Raw genomic sequence first — 17,296 nt, 5'->3', positions numbered from 1 at the left:
TTCCACCTCTTTTTGAGTTTAACATGGGTTTATCTCTAATAGAGGCAGACATATGATGTAATGAATTTTTACTTAAAATTTCAAACAGTTGCCATGCCTCATCCTCACTTTTCAGCATAAATGTCCCACCGCATGATGCATCGACCATTTGTCGATGTCTTTCAGAGAGCCCATCATAAAAATATTGGATTAACTGCCACTTGGGTACAGCATAGTGGGAACATTTTCTAATAAGGTCTTTTAATCTCTCCCATGTTTCATGAAACATTTCTCCATCTAATTGGGAAAAACTAGTTATGGCTTTCCTTATTTGATTAGTTTTTCCTATGGAAAAATATTTCTTGAGAAACTCTCCTTGCAGCTGGTCCCAGGTTGATATAGTCATGGAATTCAAAGTATGTAGCCAGTATTTGGCTTTGTCCTTAAATGAAAAAGGGAATAATTTTAACCTAAGAGCATCATCAGAGAAGTTGTGAATTTTGACAGTTGAGCATATCACAAGAAATTCTTCAAGATGTTTATAAGGGTCTTCATTACTAAGTCCATAAAATGAAGGTAACATTTGGATTATACTGGACTTAATTTCATATTGAGTGGCCTCCACAGGGGGCACTTGAATACAAGGAGAGTAGGTATATGTGAAAGGAGTAAAGTACTCCTTCAATTGCTTGGGTGGATCATTCTCCTGATTTCGGTCCATCTTTTTATGTCTGTTGGCTCTAAGGGTTCTTTCTATTTCTGGATCAAAAGGTTGGATTTCTGGTCGTAACGATCTACGGCCAAGCATACACCTTACAATTATACTATAGAGCACACACAGAAATATTTTTTTTTTTTTATAATATATATTTTTATAATAAAGTGAGAAAAGAATGAAGAAAATCTAAAGAGAAGAACCTAAGAATCTTAAATCTATGAAAAGGGAGAAATTAATTAATGTTTAGATGTTAATTGCAATCAACTTAAACAATCATAGACTCTCTATCCTAAAGTTAACTTAGATCTAGACAGCTCCTAACTTTCAAGATTGCTTTTGAGCACTCCAAGCTCAAGACTGACTAACTGACTCGGCCAGGTAAGCGTAAGATGTGGGAGGTTCCCTGCTCGTTGCTTTCCTTAGACACCAACTAAGTTGGCCAGGTCAGTCAACGGAACCAATTGAAAACCACTTTCTTTAACCACTTACCTTAGACACCGAGCAATTAACCAATCCGCACTCGGTTCAACTCTAGAGCTTTCTTATCCTATTGAGCTCGAAATTCCTAGGGCTGACATCTAGTTGATTTTAAATTAAGGTCTAGGTTATGCAAATGCAAGGGAGTGATTTGTGGGCCAAGGAAGGGTGATTAAATCCCCACCTTATCTGGTTAATGGGTTATTGCCCTTAAGATTAATTATGGAGATGCAATGCAAAGAAACAAGGTGTCCAATCAAGTTAGAAATTTTATATTTGAGGTTACGCTATTTTAGTTAAGTGTTATGAAATGTCAGTGGTTTTTTTTTTCTTTAGTTTTGCAAGAAAATAAATTTAAGTTATTAAGTCTAAAAAGCAATAAATCACTGGGCTATGAAAAGTAGCAAATTATTCTAAGTAGCAAAATTCCTAAGTAGTAAATTAGTTATGCAAGGTAATTCTGTAATTATGCAAATAAGATTATCTAGCTAGAAAGCACTGAAAAAAAAATTAAAACGAGAAATAAAAACTGAAAAGTATTTTTTTTTTTAAATTTTTTTTTTCAATTTTTTAATTAAACCGTGCCAAGATCCCCGACAACGGTGCCAAAATTTGATGCGTAGTCATTGATAGCACCAAAAATAACTCTACTCACTACGTAGGTAGGATGAGTCAAGATCGTATCCTCAGGGACCTTGGGCTAAGTTGAGATTGCAAGATAAAAGAAAGAAGCGTTGTTTTTGATTTAGAAAATAAATTATCTTAAAATTAAAGTAATTAGAGAATAAAGAACTTGGGAGTTTTGAATTAATTTGCACTAGCAGAGTTGTATCTCTTTTTTTTAACTAAATAGATGTGATTAATCTTAGGAAAAATACCTGTCTTTCCTCGGCACGCTCCGTACCCGTAGATCACGGTGCGTCTCCGGAAAGTACTAGGTAAACAACTCTTCTTTCCTCGGCACGCCCCATACCCGTAGATCACGGCGCGTCTCCGGAAAGTAAAAGTTGTTCCTAATATTAATCTAACAAGAAAGCATAAATAAAAGCATATGAAAGGGAGCAAATAAAGAACTATGATAATTTAAATAAAAAGCATAATCTTTATTGCATATAAAAAAATACAGGAAAGTTTAGAACAATAAACCATCTCTGTGTCGTTACAAAATTTCTTCTCCACTCCCGAGACTGCTTGCCTAGCTGCTCATGAAGTAATCCCTTTCTATTCCTCTATGCAAGGCTCTAGAAGAATTTCTGGGCTCCCCTTCTAATGGGAGTACAAAAATCTTTTTATAGATATTAGGGGGGAGGAGTTTTACATGATTTTCCGATGTGGGACTAAAAAAATACAAATCTTTCAAAATATTTCTAAATATTATTTTTTTCCTTATTTTGAACTCATCTACCGTGCGCCCACACCCGCATCAGCGCCCGTCCCGCGTCCGTGCCCGTCCCCGCGTCCACGCCGCGTCCCGCATCCACACCTCGTCCCGTGTCAGCACGTTGTTTTGAATTCATGTGAAACAAGCGCCAGCCAGCCTTTGAATTCACGTGAAACTGCCCAGAGAAAATCAACGTGAACCATCTTTTCACATACCAAAAAGAAACTTTTGTTTCTTTACAATGACATCTGTATCCTTTTGGATTCCTTGCATAGTATCTTCATTTTCTATAATACCGGATGCGTCTTTCTTTTATTTTAATTTTATTTTAAGTCCAAATTTTTTCAAACTTGAGTCTTTTTGATCTATGAATCGGACTCTTTGTATCGGCGATCATCTTTCCTGTAAAATATAAAAAGAAGCATCAAATTTTTAATAAATAAAATAAATTAAATATGATTTTCTGCTTTAAATGACTTAAATTATGTGTTTATCATTTATGCACATAGAACATGGATATACGCGATTACCTCAAGTAGAAATACATGAAGATACAGAGAATAGACTCTATATAGGATGTGATGGGCCCGAGTCACTTAGCCAACTAAACACCGAAGCCTGTCTTCAGAAGATGGAAATCAGGTATATGGTAGATTGGCTTTAGTGTAAGTGAGAGTTTGTTAGATGTGTACCCTAGAAGTCAATCTTAACTGACACATACCTTTCTTTAGGGCATGTCTTGTACTTGATGGGCAGTCTTTATAACCAATCATATCATATGTGTCCATGATTTGTCTTAGAAATTAACAAAGATAATTTTATATATTCTTAAGGTGTTAAGAATTTGAGACATACATCATTAATGATTAATTATTAAATACTTCCAATCGAAGAATCATCATAGAGGATAGTGATCAATCCATTCAAGATCGATGCATGGATCACCTCCCTTTAGGGCAAATGAGTCTTGAGTCTGTGGTGTAGAGACATTAGGGTGAGAGTGCAGGTGGTTATTAGAGAACAACTTACACTAAGTGTAACCAACATGAGAAATCACTTGCATGTCTACTCACTCATCAATGGTCTTCTCGATGCTGCAGTGGTGTGACTAATCCTTTGACCTATGGTGTATTGGCTATTTACAGCGAGGCTACTTAGTTTGACTACATATTCCTTTGGACCCTAGCCATCGGATCCTTGCTGTATATGTTGGCTATTATAGGCTTAGATTCACTATTTGAAATAGGATGCACCTAGATGGAATCTATCGACTTTAGTAGAAAAAGAGTAGTCCTATGCGATTCATAAGACTGAGTTTAGGAAGCCTCTGGCCAGAGCAAGAGTGAATACTGAAAAAAAATTTCTACAAAATTTATAAATGAACTTGAATCGAGCCAATCTAGTATATGACTGACGATGGAGTTTGATGAGTTCTCCATGACCTCCGTCTAATCGGGACTCATGATAGAGGGATTGTATCATACGATAACTGCACTTAGAAGTTCATCTTTTTTATTCTGTTAGGTTGCCACTATATGCTACTAGACATCACAGGTGGATCGTGAGAACTCACTAGGATTATTTTTGGATCAACGATCCTTGTTGAGGTGAGTCAGAATTATTCTAGCCTATCGAAAGTAGTTTCGATGATACTATGATGGAGATCACGATATGTCTCACTATCAAACAGAATAGAACCTGAGGGGTCACACACAAAAAGAACATGACCTGATTAATTGATTGGATCATATTTAAATTATCAATCTGATTGATAATTTGAATTTTAGAAACCGTTAATTTGTAATCGTTATAGTTTTGGCAGCTGCTATTATTAGCACAGGGACTTAATTGTAAATATTATAATTTTATTAGGGATAATTAAATTATAAATTAAGTTTTAATTAATTTAAATTAAATTAAATTAAATTAAATTAAATTTAATTTAATATTAATTGGATTCAATTATTCAAATCAGATTTGGATTTCAAGCTTGATTGGATCAGGCTTGACTGCCTTTTGAATTCGACTCGATTCAGACATGATTTAAATTCGATTGAGATCAAGTTTAAACTAGATGAACCATGACTCAGAGAGCCCAGATTTTCTTGGACTCCCTCTCTAAATTTTGTGTAGAAAAGGGGAGGGAGGGTGTGGAGACATGCCCCCTTTTGTTTTCACGCGCGTGAAGGGGAAGGGCACCAATAGTTGGTGCCCCACTCCATCTAGGGTTCTCTTTTTTGCTAATTTTTTCTGTTTGAATTTGATTCAAAATAGGATCAAATTCTTATCAGATAGGGCATGGGAGTTGATTTTTTTGTGTGATAAAAAGTTGGAGAAAAGGAGAACGCACGTTCATGTGCGTGAAAGAAAAGGGCGTCCCTTCTTCTATGTGCATCTTTTCTTATTTCGTTCTCTCTTTCTATTTGAACTTGATTCATATTATGAAGGTGATAATGACTAAAAAGAAAGGTTTTTGGATGTTAATTTTGTGTGATAAAAATTTTGGGAAGAGAAGGGACGTGTGCTATTTTTGATAGGAATCTCCTTTCTTACCGCACAACATAATCTCAATGCATCTAAACCTTCCTTTGGATTTGAATGCCTAAGATCAAATGAGATTTGATCTAATAGGGCATTAGGAAGTGTTTTGGCGTGTGATTAAAAAGGTTGCATGCAACAGAAAATTTGGGGGCGTGAGGTTTTAGCGTGAGATGTATGGGATGCTTTCTTTAAGACATCCAACTTATTTTCTAGTGCTATCTTTTTTCTTTCCATCATCCTCCATGCCCAGATCTGATGGTGATCAGATATAAGAGAAAAAAAGAGAAAAAAAAAGGTTCTTCTTTCCTTCTTGATGATCTGATTCAGATCTCGATGGATTTGCACGAATGAGTTCGTACAACGATCTTCTTCTTCGAGATCTAGAAGAAGAGATTTAGATCCAAGGCTGAGGAGCGAGATCTGTAAGGTGCTAGCACATCGGTGATCTCAGTGCTCTGATCAAATATCTTTATGTGGATATCAGTAGAGGTCGGATGCGTGTGCGGCTACGATCGAAATCCTAGACATCCACAGAATCCGAAGGTATGGAGGTCTGATTTTCAATTTTATTTTATGACGATTGTTTTCTTTTTCAGATTTCAGATCAAGGTAGCATGTTTGTGTCAAGATCCTACACATGATTTTTAGATTAGATTTGGTACATGTTTTAAATTAAAAATATTTTAATTTATTTACTTTCACTGCATAAGGTTTAGAAAAAATTTTTAAACTATATGTACGAAACCACAGCGATTTCTGACACAAACAGCCCTTAGTTGGAAAAAATTTTCCTTCTGAATTTAACAGATTAGACATTCTTTGTACCTCAAATAACTTTCCTTTTGGAGAAATCCCTAAATGTCAACTAGTTTCAAAATTTTGGAAGGTAATCAATTTCGCAAGAAATTACCTAAAGGGTTTTATTCTTGAGCAGATTGGCTTGTTACAGTGCAGCTATCACTGCACTTGAGTAATAATGTTCTTCATGGAGATATCCCTTTGTCCTTAAGAAATTGCACCAAGCTCATCCGTTGATTTTGGATAAAATACATTAACAGGAAGATACTTGCATGGATTGGAAATCCCTATTGTTATGTTGATTATTTGGCTATGACAAAATATATTTGATGGTGCATACCACCTCCATTGTCATATCACACCTCTATTCAAGTCATGGACCTTGCACATAACAATCTAACAAGAACCATATTCCCATTTTTCTTGAACCATCACAAAGGCAAGCAAAACAGTCAATAGCGATGTTCTTCCTATTGTGGCTAGCATGACTTTCGACTATGTAAAAGTATACCTTGAAATAAGCTTGGAAGAGATATTGCTGGTGGCGACCAAAGGAACACAACATGAATGCTCCAAAATATTCTCCCTTCTAATGAGTTTTGATCTTTCATGTAATGTCTTTAGAGAAGTTTTTGAAGAATTTGATGGATCATATTAAATTGTGCAGTTTGAACTTGTCTTGGAGTCATTTGATAGTAAAGATTCCAGGTAAGATTGGTGAGATGACCTGATTGGAAACTCTTGATCTCTTACGGAATCAGTTTTGCAAGTCATTTGAACTTGTCCAACAAATATTTGTTAGGAAAACTTCCAATAGGCAATCAATTTGATGCACTTATGGAAGAAACAACTTATGCTAGCAATTTGGATCTTTGTGGATAGCCATTACTAATTTCAAGCCCAGAGGTTCATATACTAGCTGGCGGTGCAGATTACAACAATATTTCTGAACTGGTTATGTCTTTATCCTAGCATCGGTCGAGGATTTGTGGCTGGATTTTGGGGAGTTTGTGGAATTATAATCTTCAACAAATCATGGAGGCTTTCATATTTTGGATTATTTGAAAGCATGATAGAGAGGATCTATGTGGCCATGTACACTTGTGAAGTTATCGAAGTTGGGTCTAAGAAGTAAATTTTGTTTTATTATCATGCAGCTGATTGTGGATAAGAAACCATGTGTCCTTCTAAATGGAATGGGTCACAATACTAAGCACTTGAATGGGGGATATTTTGCATCTAATTGTTTATATCATTCTGCAAATATTCTATCACGATCCTGATCCAAACTCACAAATCAAGGTTATGGCAACTACCACATAATATTCATGAAGAACTCTCTCTATAAGCATGCAAGGAGCTCTAATACATATCAAATACATCATAAAAGAAATAACTAAAATTACTAAAGCCCAAACTTTAATTAATTAACAAAACCAACTAACAAATAGAATTCAAAAGTGTGACATCAATTTATACTTCAATACCTATAAAAGATTCTATTAGCAATATTAAATCTAAACTATATCAATATTATTAAATTTTGCTTCCATTCTCAATTCCATGTAGTACATGCATCCACAATTAATTCTCTGAATCTACGAGAAAAAAAGAATAATGAACTCGACAATCTAATAAATAATAAATATCTTAACTAGATAATTCATTTAATAACATAAGATATAATAATCCAATACAAATACCATGATTTGGCATAACACTAAAATAACTCTATTTTCAAAATATAAATTCAGCAAATCAAATTCCCTTGGATACATATATAAATACATACATATACACATATGCACGTGCATGTGCACACACACACACACATACATACATACGTGCATACATACATATACATATATATATATATATATATATATATATATATATAGTCAGGCTTGAATTAGATCGATTGGATTTGGACTCAGATCCATTCAAGTCAAAACTCTATAATAGGGATCCTACGTCAATGATCCCAGTTGTTGAATATAATTTACTACCTCAAAACTACTTGCATATAAAAAATTAAATAATTTGGAGATCCCTAGTTTATGAATCAAGTAGTCAAAAATTAGACAGTCTAAATAAAATTGAATTAGATGATCTTTTGATTGCTTGATGCATAGTATAGTGATAGGATCGCGATGTTGTGGTTAGAACACCGTGCTTATCAAATTAATTTTGACTTCAATAAAAATTAAAAATAAATATATAAAGTAGTGAGTCGGATCGAATCTACAGAGAAGATAGAATTTTGATTTGAAATCTTTGATTTTATAAAAAAATAAAAATTTGAAGAAAGTAATTTAAGTCAGAAAATAAAAATTAAAAGTATGAAAAAAAATCGAGTACTAAGATCTACTATTTAGATCCTAGCATCTACTTGCAATAAAAATAAATAATAAAATTTTAAAGAGCATAAAATAAATTGGTACTAAGATCTATTAACTAGATCTTAGCATCTACTTGCAATAAAAATAAAAGACAAGAATTTAAAGTACAAAAAAATAAATTTTTTATTAATTAAAATTAAAATTTAATTATAAAAAATTAAAAAAAATAATAAAATAAAAAAAATTATAACAAAGATCTGAAGTTGATCAGCATAGCCTCATCGAAAAGATGCTTGATGACCTCTCTTTCTTCTTTCATACTCCGTAAAGCGAACTGGCTTCTCTTCTTCTTTCCCTTGGGTCCTTAAATTTATCTAATTTTTTTTTAATTTTTTTATATTTCTATTGATTTTTTCTTCTCTCCACTCTTATTTCTAGATCTCCTATTTATAAGTAATTTTTTACCTTTTTCTGGTAGCAAAAGGAGTCCCAAAATCCTTAAAAATAGTATAATACCCGTATGAATTAATTCTAGCCATCGGATTTTACTTGGACCACCCAGATCAGCCCAAAACATAGAGATCAAATCTTTATCACAGTCGAGAATGATACTGGCCGTTCGATCATGCACTTGATGGAATCTGGAGCATTGGATCATGCATTTTATCTCCTATTCACAGTCAGGAATGACATCAACCATCGGATTGAACTCCAGTTTGAATTTCAGTCGTCCGATCGTGCAAAGTTTCTTCTTTTCAATTGGCAACGAACAGTAGCCATTGGATCTCATTTGGAATTAATCTCCACCATCCGTTCGTGAAAACTTTTCTCTACCCATTGTAGACCATGTCGTGCGTCATGAAGCATTTTCGATGGACCACGCCATTGAATCCGTAGACCAAGCGGCTGGTCCACCATGCACCGAAGGCTATAAAAATTAATTATTAAGATATTTTTGCTTGATTTTTGCTTCAATTTTTTATCTAAAAAATAAAAAAAATATGTATTAAATTGTTCAATAGTTCCTCATCATTTTGATGCTTAAAATTACTCAATTAAATTAACATCTATTTTTCATAAATATATTCTAATTTTATATTTTTAAAATTATTTATTTTTGTAAAAAAAATTAATTTATTTATGAAATTAAATTTTTAGAAGATGTTAGCATCATAAATTATCAAAAGTATCTTCAATAAATATAGAAATATACCACTTATCACACTCTCCAATTTGAACTTTGCTCATCCTCAAGTAAAAAAAGAATTTAGATTTAAGTACTGTTTAACTTAAAGTTTTGAATTTCACTAAGTAATTTTTAAAAGGGCCACTGATGTTCAGTAGAGCATGAGTGAGGTATGTCATTGGAGTATTAATACTAATCAATGTGAAAATTAAGTTAAGAATACTAAACTATTTCTAATTTTTTCTAAATTATCTCTACTTTTATCTCTAAATCATTAATCTTTATATGGATAAGTATATTGTTACTTTCATCCTTCATTTATTATAAAAAATATCTTCACATTACTCACTTTTTGACGTGAACCATAATACTTACTTAGGCGAAGAGGCCCAGTTACTCGGTGAGAGACCAATATTTAGACTTTACTCTTCTTTTCTTTTTTTTTAACATTGTATCACTATTGAATGTCTTAACCCCTTAAGCTTTCTGTTTGACCCATGTGGCGAGTTTTCAACCAATGACTCCCGAACTAGATGGCTTTAGGGCACTAGGTATAGAATACCCCTCGGACTTACTTGCTCGAATCAAATAGGCTACGAGTTAAAACTAGTTTTACAACAAAGCTTCTTTGTCCTTCATACCTTTTGATGTGAAATTTAATGCTTGCTTAGGTAAAGAAGCCTGGTTACTCAGCATAAAGTACTTGAATTTTTTTTTTTTTTTTAATATATAAAGAAATATATAGTTATCCTACACAAATTCATAAAAAGTAAACTCTTCTTTGATACTGGTAGAAAAATTTAGAAATGCTCAAAAAAATTTATTTAAGTTCTAAACTTAACTCTTTATTGAGTTTTCTTAATACTTGATCCCTCAATATCTCATAAACTCTCTAATCTGTATATCAATTTTCTTTTAAAAATACTTGGTTACTCGATTCTTAAGTATAATCAGGTGCTTAAATGCTAAATACTAACTTACTTGAGGACTTTAAAAATTTAAAATTTTTTATTAGTCTTTCCTCCCAACTTAATCGACATTATCCTCAATGGAGTAGAGAAAATGAAGGGTGCATACAAAGAGAAAGAAAAAGAGATATGTCACCTGATCTAGAAGTCTTTTCAAAATTATTTCTCTCAATTTAGCCAATATTATCTTCAAATTCCTACAAAAGACATTAAGTAAGACTCAATTAACCTAAACAAAATACAAAAGATATCAAAAAGCAAAAGCAAAAATTGAGTTGCCTCTCAAAAAGTACTAAGTTTATCATCTTCAACCAGACCATGCTGATTCTCTTACCTATCTTGTGTCAAATATTGGATTGATAAATTTTAATAATTTTAGATTATCAATCTTAGAAAGATGGCTTATGATAAATTTTAGTATTTTGTTACCAATCTCCAAAAAATATTTCACATCCTGATTCTTAATTTTAAGAAGATAATTTTCAAACCCATTCACAAACCCTTATCTATTGAGCATTTTTCCTATTTGTTCTTCTAAAATGCTCATGAATTGAGTTTTTAGGTTAGGAGTTGAGTTCGATGCAATGGGTACCAAAAGGATGTCATTTGATTCTAAACATACGTCCTCAGGTATGATCAAGGGTGACTTCAATTCTGGAGGAGGTGATGATTCTAGAGTGAAAGAACTGACTTCTATGATTGAAAAAAATAGAGCTCTTGATTTATATATCTCAGGTAACTCATCTATTTTCTTCTTCCATTTATCTTTCTCACTCAAATTGAAACCAGCATCAGTACCAGTTTCGGACACAGGTTCTTTTATGTGGTTAGACTCAGTACTAACCTCTTCTAAATTTATATTTTAACTAGCATCAGTACTAGCCTCTATCACCTGATCTTGGTATGGATCCTTAAGAATCCTACCACTTCTAAGCTTAAAGATTACTTTGACATTTTCAAATTGAGGATTCTTAAGTGAGATATTAGATTGGTGAATAGGTCCAAGTGGTTGGTGAGTGGATGGGTTATTTTTAAAATTCGATATTGGTTGGCTTGGTAATTGACCTAGTTTTCTACTTATGGAAGACTCAGCTAACTGACCTATTTGTGCTTCTAGCTTGACGAGGGATTGCTATTAGGTCATAATTAATTGTTGAAGTTGGCTAAACCTATCGTCGACTAGATTGGTCTGTTGAGGAAGTGGGTATGAAGGTTGATTGTAATAGGATGGTTGGGTAGGCTAACTGGGCTGACCTCTATTATAAACATAGTTTTGATATTGGGGCCTATTTTAAAAGTTTTGCACAGGAAGAATTTGGGTCTGGGGCTGAGTCTTTTGGGATCTCCAAAAAAAATTAGGGTGGTTCTTCCAGCCTGAATTATATGTGTTAGAGAATGGATCATTGACAGAAATAGAGTAACCTTGAGCAGCTTGAACTTGTTCTTGGATGAAAGATGGAAACTATGCAACCATGGGACATTCACTCACATGATGGGCTGGGTTAGCACAAATAGAATAAATCTCTTAATAATTGAGAAGTGGTGTGTATTATACAGGAGATTGTTGACCTAGGGCTAAGAATTTATCTATAAGAAGGTCGATTTTATCTAATTTGTGGGCTGTCAGATTCAAATCAGCCTTAGGATTAGAGTCAGAATATTTGATCCCATAGAATGATAGAAACATCGATGGGTTATAGGTGGAAGGAATAAAATATTTTTTCATCTGCCTAGGTGGTTCTTTAGGATTTCTAGCCATTTGATTATCAGGTTTAACATGAATCAGCCATTCAATTTTAGGATTAGATTTAACTAGGTTAGGATAAAGAGATCTCCTACCGTACATAAACTAGCACAAACCCTAATGTGTGTTCTTTAGATTTTTTTTTTTAGAAGAGGGAGAAAGGAAAGAGAAAAGGAAGAAAAAAAATTCTAAAGGTGAGAACCTTAAAAAAGCCTTAGTCCTAAAGACGATAGATGAGAAGAATTAGTTATGGTTAAGTGTTAATTGCAATCAAATTAGCAAACAATTAAACCTAGACACCTATGGGTTTCTTAGACCTAACAGTTAGACGTAGAGTGGCTCGATCTAGACTAAATTGAGTCTGTTCTCACTTCTTTTAACTAGCCAAATAAGAGGTGGGGTCATGGGGGTCCCCCCGTTGCTTGCCTTAGACATCAATTAAATTGGCCAGGTAAGCTAACAAAACTAATTAAATAACCATGAGTCCACCTAGGCTTAACCTTTGTAACCTCTTGCCTTAGACATCAGTTTCAGGAGTGAGTCCAAACTTACTTTGCACTTGACTTCACCACAAACCTCAAACTGAGCTCAATTGTGTTGGGAATAGTGTCCCAAAGTCAATCGTCAGCCTGTTGACAGTTGTGCTCATTTTTGTATTTGTACATGAATTATGAATTAATAAAAATTATGTTGGCATTTTTCATCACAAAATATTTCATCTTCTAATTAACTCCTATGTTGTGGTGAAGTCCTTAGGACTATTTAGACTCGACAAAGGAGGATTTGTCGTTTAGTCCTTAAATCTATTCGCGACCAAATGATACGTTGTTACCAAGGATGATAATGTTTATCAAGCATAGGTCTTGTGTGCCATATAGGTTGGTTGTCCTCTTAACCAATGAGTGTGGAGACACTGATATGGCATACAGGTAGATGTAAGGGTACATCTGCACTGAACGTGACCAACTCTGGAGCTATTTCAACTGTCAAGATTTGCTCCGATGGAATATGGGTATAAATATCCCTCCGACCTGAGACTGCCACGGTGACTTGCAAGCAACTCACTGCACTTAGGCACTGGACTACCTAATTTTTAATTCAGTGACGGAAGGCTGCTGGGTGTAGTCAAGTACTTGACTTGTCGGTGCATGTGTCAAGATGGGATTGACCACTCCAGTTTAGGAGCTGTGTACAGTCATGTTTCATTTTAGCAAAACCTTGGCTAGGGTAGTCCTTGTGAGGAGTCACAGGACTGTTTGAGTTGAGCACGATTCGGATGATCTGATCAGGGTTGATAGTTTAACCCTGAGTCATCCTAAACATAGGGGTCAAAAGGATGAATTATACAGTAACCATATTCATGTAGGTTCTGAGTATTGCGACTGCGACTCTTCGATCTATCTGAATGTCGGGTACCATTGCTAGATGGTTACTTCGATTAGTACAGGAATTGATTCCTGTGCTACAAGCTTAGGTTCGAACCTGTGGGGTCACACACATTAGAGGTTCCTATCTGATCTGATGGCTGATGAAGAGTCCTAATGCTCATAGACTATGAGTCCTACGTGTCTGAGACTCTATGATCGAGAATCAGGATTCTCTAATCATGAGTCCCACACATTTTGGGTACCGGGGTCAAGAGTCCCACTGGTTTGGGACTCTTCGATCAGGGTTACATATCGATGAATTCTGATGCTCGATTACCCATCGGATTTGGATTCAATATTTATAAGAAATTTTATTAGTGATTTGATCACTAATTAACTTAATTTGATTGAGTAATTATTTTTGGATCAAGTCCAATTGAATTGGATTCAGTTGGGTTAGACCCGATTAGGTTAAGAGTTGACCTAATCATCGAGATGGTTTGGTCTCTGATTTGATCAGGAGTTGGGCTTAGTCAATTTTTGATTTGATAAGGATTTTATTAAGCCTAATTAAGCCTAATTAAGTTGGGTTTAAATTAGTATAATTGGACTTAACTTATTTGGTTCAATTAGGTTGGTTTAAATATTGAAACCACCTTGACCCAATCTCCATGCGCCACCTTACTTTCATTGCACCCATTTGAATTCATGAGAAGGAACTTCTCATGAATTTTTTCCTCATGCCAAGCCCTCTCCACGCCCCACTTTAATGTGCCAATTGAATGGATAAGGATGATTGGTTGGCAATTCAAATTCAAAATAAAGTTTGAATTTGAATGGGTAATCAATCTTTGTGTCTTATCCCTTTTTTAAGCCCCATTTATTACATGAGAAAATATTTCTCATGAAATCACTCCATGCACAATTTAAGCCACGTCTCACACCTTTAGTGGATAAGGGATGAGTTGGTATCCATTTGAATTCAAAATTTGATTTGAATTCAAATATGTAATTACTCATCTTTATCCTTTCTTTTGGATAAGACGTTTGACGTTGTTATAAAAGGAGGAGAAGAGTGGGGTGTGTAGGATGAAGATTTTTGGAGAAAAATTTTGGGGTGTGAGGAAGTCTTGTGCGTGAGAAGGAAGTTCATATCCTTCCTAGAGAAAAAGAAAGAAAAGAAAAAAAGTGGGTGCAAGGTTTCTGGTGAGTTCCCTAGAGTTTTAGCCTGAGGTTCGGGAAGTGAGAAAGTGAGCTACGAGTGTCGTGAGCCCACAAAATCTCAAGAAGATCTTCAATATCCTTTCAAGTACATCTGTTGATGATTCGAAGTATCCAAGAATCGACAGACATCGATCGAAGGAGTTCGATCAGCATCGGCCGTCAAAAAAGCTCTACAATGAGCTAGCACTCGTAAGGAGTCGATCAGATCGGGAGCTTTGTGTGGATGATCCGTAGAGGCCAGACATGTTGTGTGACTATGTCACGATAATCAGACTCTCCCAACGATGATCAGATTGTGGTGATCTACTACCCGTACAAAGGTATTGTGTTCTGAACACATTACAGTAAAATGTTTACTGTTCGAATTTGAATTTTAAATTTAAATGAATGTATGCTATATATCATATTTAGATCCTAGTATAAGGTAAATTTATTTTAATTAATTTGATTAATTAATATTATTCACTATAAAATCACAATTTTGAAAAAAATTTAAAATTACCATTTTACCCCTGCCCTGAATTTTCTCCACAAATGGTATCAGAGCGGGTTCTTAGATATGATATATATATTTGCATGCATAGATTAAGTTGTAATTTAAAAGTTTAAATTTGAAATTTGAAATTCAAAATTTAAAATTTGAATTTTGAAAGTTGTTCGAAATTTAAAATTCAAAATTTGAAATTCAAAATTTAAAATTTGAAATTTGAAATTTGATTGAAATTTTAAATTTTAAATTTAATATTTAAAATTCAAAATTTAAAATTCAAAATTTGAAATTCAAAATTTTGAAATTTAAAATTTGAAATTTGTTTGAAATTTGAAATTCAAAATTTAAATTTTGAAATTTGAAATTTAAATTTTAAATTGATATATTTAGATATACTTGATCCAAGTAGCAAGTAATCAATTGGGTTCGTTGCCATGGCCGTTCGTTCATAGGAGAAAAGCAAGGTTTAAAGGCCCTCTCCTCCCATTCGATGGGGTCTCCTATGGCGGTAGGGGTGCCGCTGCAATTATATCCCATGCAGATAAAGCAGCGAAAAGAATTAATTGTAAAGGTTCAATTGTAAAATTTATCATGAATGTGTTAGATTAGATCTAAAAGAATATTCATGATTTATTTTGAGTTATTTTCTTTATGTAATTAGCAATAGGATTGTTATTTATGAAATGTACTGATCTATTTGTGAAATAGTCAACATATTTGGTGAAAAGAAAATAAAATCTTTCAAAATTTGAAAATTATTTTCGAAATACCAAACCCTGACCCATCAGCCCAAATACTTAATTAAAAGAATTAAGTGTTGTCTAGTAGGTCTAGAATTGTGAATTAAGACCTAAGATAATTGCATAAATTTGTGGGTCAATGGGTTAGATGGATTAGGTCCATAATTGGGTTAGACCTAAGGTTAGCTTAAAGAAATAGACTAAATTAGAGTAATTGGTCAAATCTAATCAAAAGTTGAATTAGATTAGGTCAAGGATACTCTAGACTCAACTCCAATAGTTATAGTTGAATGGGTCCATGTCTTTAACTAGATCAAGATGGACTTAATTCATGGCTATGCGATGGAACCCTATTTACTAAGTTGATCAAATTAAAACTAATAAACCGGTTGGTGTCTAAGGTAAGTTTGGCAGTTTGACCAGTGGTTTTTAAGCGGGAGCTACTCGCAGTGATTCGATCTCTGACGAGTTAGTGGCTTATCCCCACCACTGATCTCACTTACTTGGCCAACCTGGTGAATTAGATTTTGATTAGATCACTTGGTGATTAGGGCTCACCCATATCATTAGGTAAATCAGTGTGACTGATTTAGGTGCTCCTAATGCCAGCTTTAATTAAATCTTTTTAATCTGACTTGGTGAAGTCAGTGGGAGGATTGAAATTGGTTGGATATTTTTTCTTCTCATCTATCCTTTAATAAAATCCTCAAAAATTATTAGATCCTTAAAAATGATTAAGTTATATTGATAACTAAGTCATAGCCTCCCATTAAGTGAGTGATAATGAGTCCATTAGTTTAATAATCATTGGAGGCCCAAAGGCCTGGTGCATATTGACTAATGGAATTATCATTCATAATATGATAATTTGGTTTGAGTCTTTCTGATGGTGGTCAGGTTGGCCGGTCAAAGTCGGGCCTGATCATTTATTTGTTCGATTCACCAAATCAAATCATGTTAATGGTTGGACCTAACCAGATCTTTTTAGTGGAGGCCAAAGCCTACTGATTAGGTTCAGGGGCAAAATCAATTATTAAAAATTGTTTAGAGAAACAACTGGTTATGAACCTACCCATAGATGCACATGGGTTGACCAACCAAAGTTGGGCTCGTGTGTAGTCTGTGTGGATTCTAGTACCCACTAAGGAATTAAAGTAATTCCTCGAATTGAAGGTTGAGGCTACCAATTCATAAAAATACTGAGAGAAACTTTAGACTAAAGTCCAAGTCTTTAGTATTTATAATTTATGTACTAATAGAGGTCTGATTTTCTTTTATGCAGCTATGGCCACTACCCTGTCGCTCCGATCATTATTAGATAATGACAAGCTCATGGGACCTAAT

At 34.1% G+C, this 17,296-nt stretch overlaps 1 non-coding gene across 1 annotated transcript; it reads left to right on the top strand.

Moving 5' to 3' along the window:
* Window positions 1–207: 207 nt before the first annotated feature.
* LOC140852724 (small nucleolar RNA R71) lies at window positions 208–313 on the top strand. Its single transcript, XR_012135625.1, has one exon. It is a non-coding gene; the product is annotated as a small nucleolar RNA R71 (small nucleolar RNA).
* Window positions 314–17,296: the final 16,983 nt, after the last annotated feature.

The sequence above is a fragment of the Elaeis guineensis genome, chromosome 11, assembly GCF_000442705.2.
Source record: "Elaeis guineensis isolate ETL-2024a chromosome 11, EG11, whole genome shotgun sequence".
NCBI classification, from domain to species: domain Eukaryota; kingdom Viridiplantae; phylum Streptophyta; class Magnoliopsida; order Arecales; family Arecaceae; genus Elaeis; species Elaeis guineensis.
This window is presented reverse-complemented; position numbering and strand designations above follow the sequence as displayed.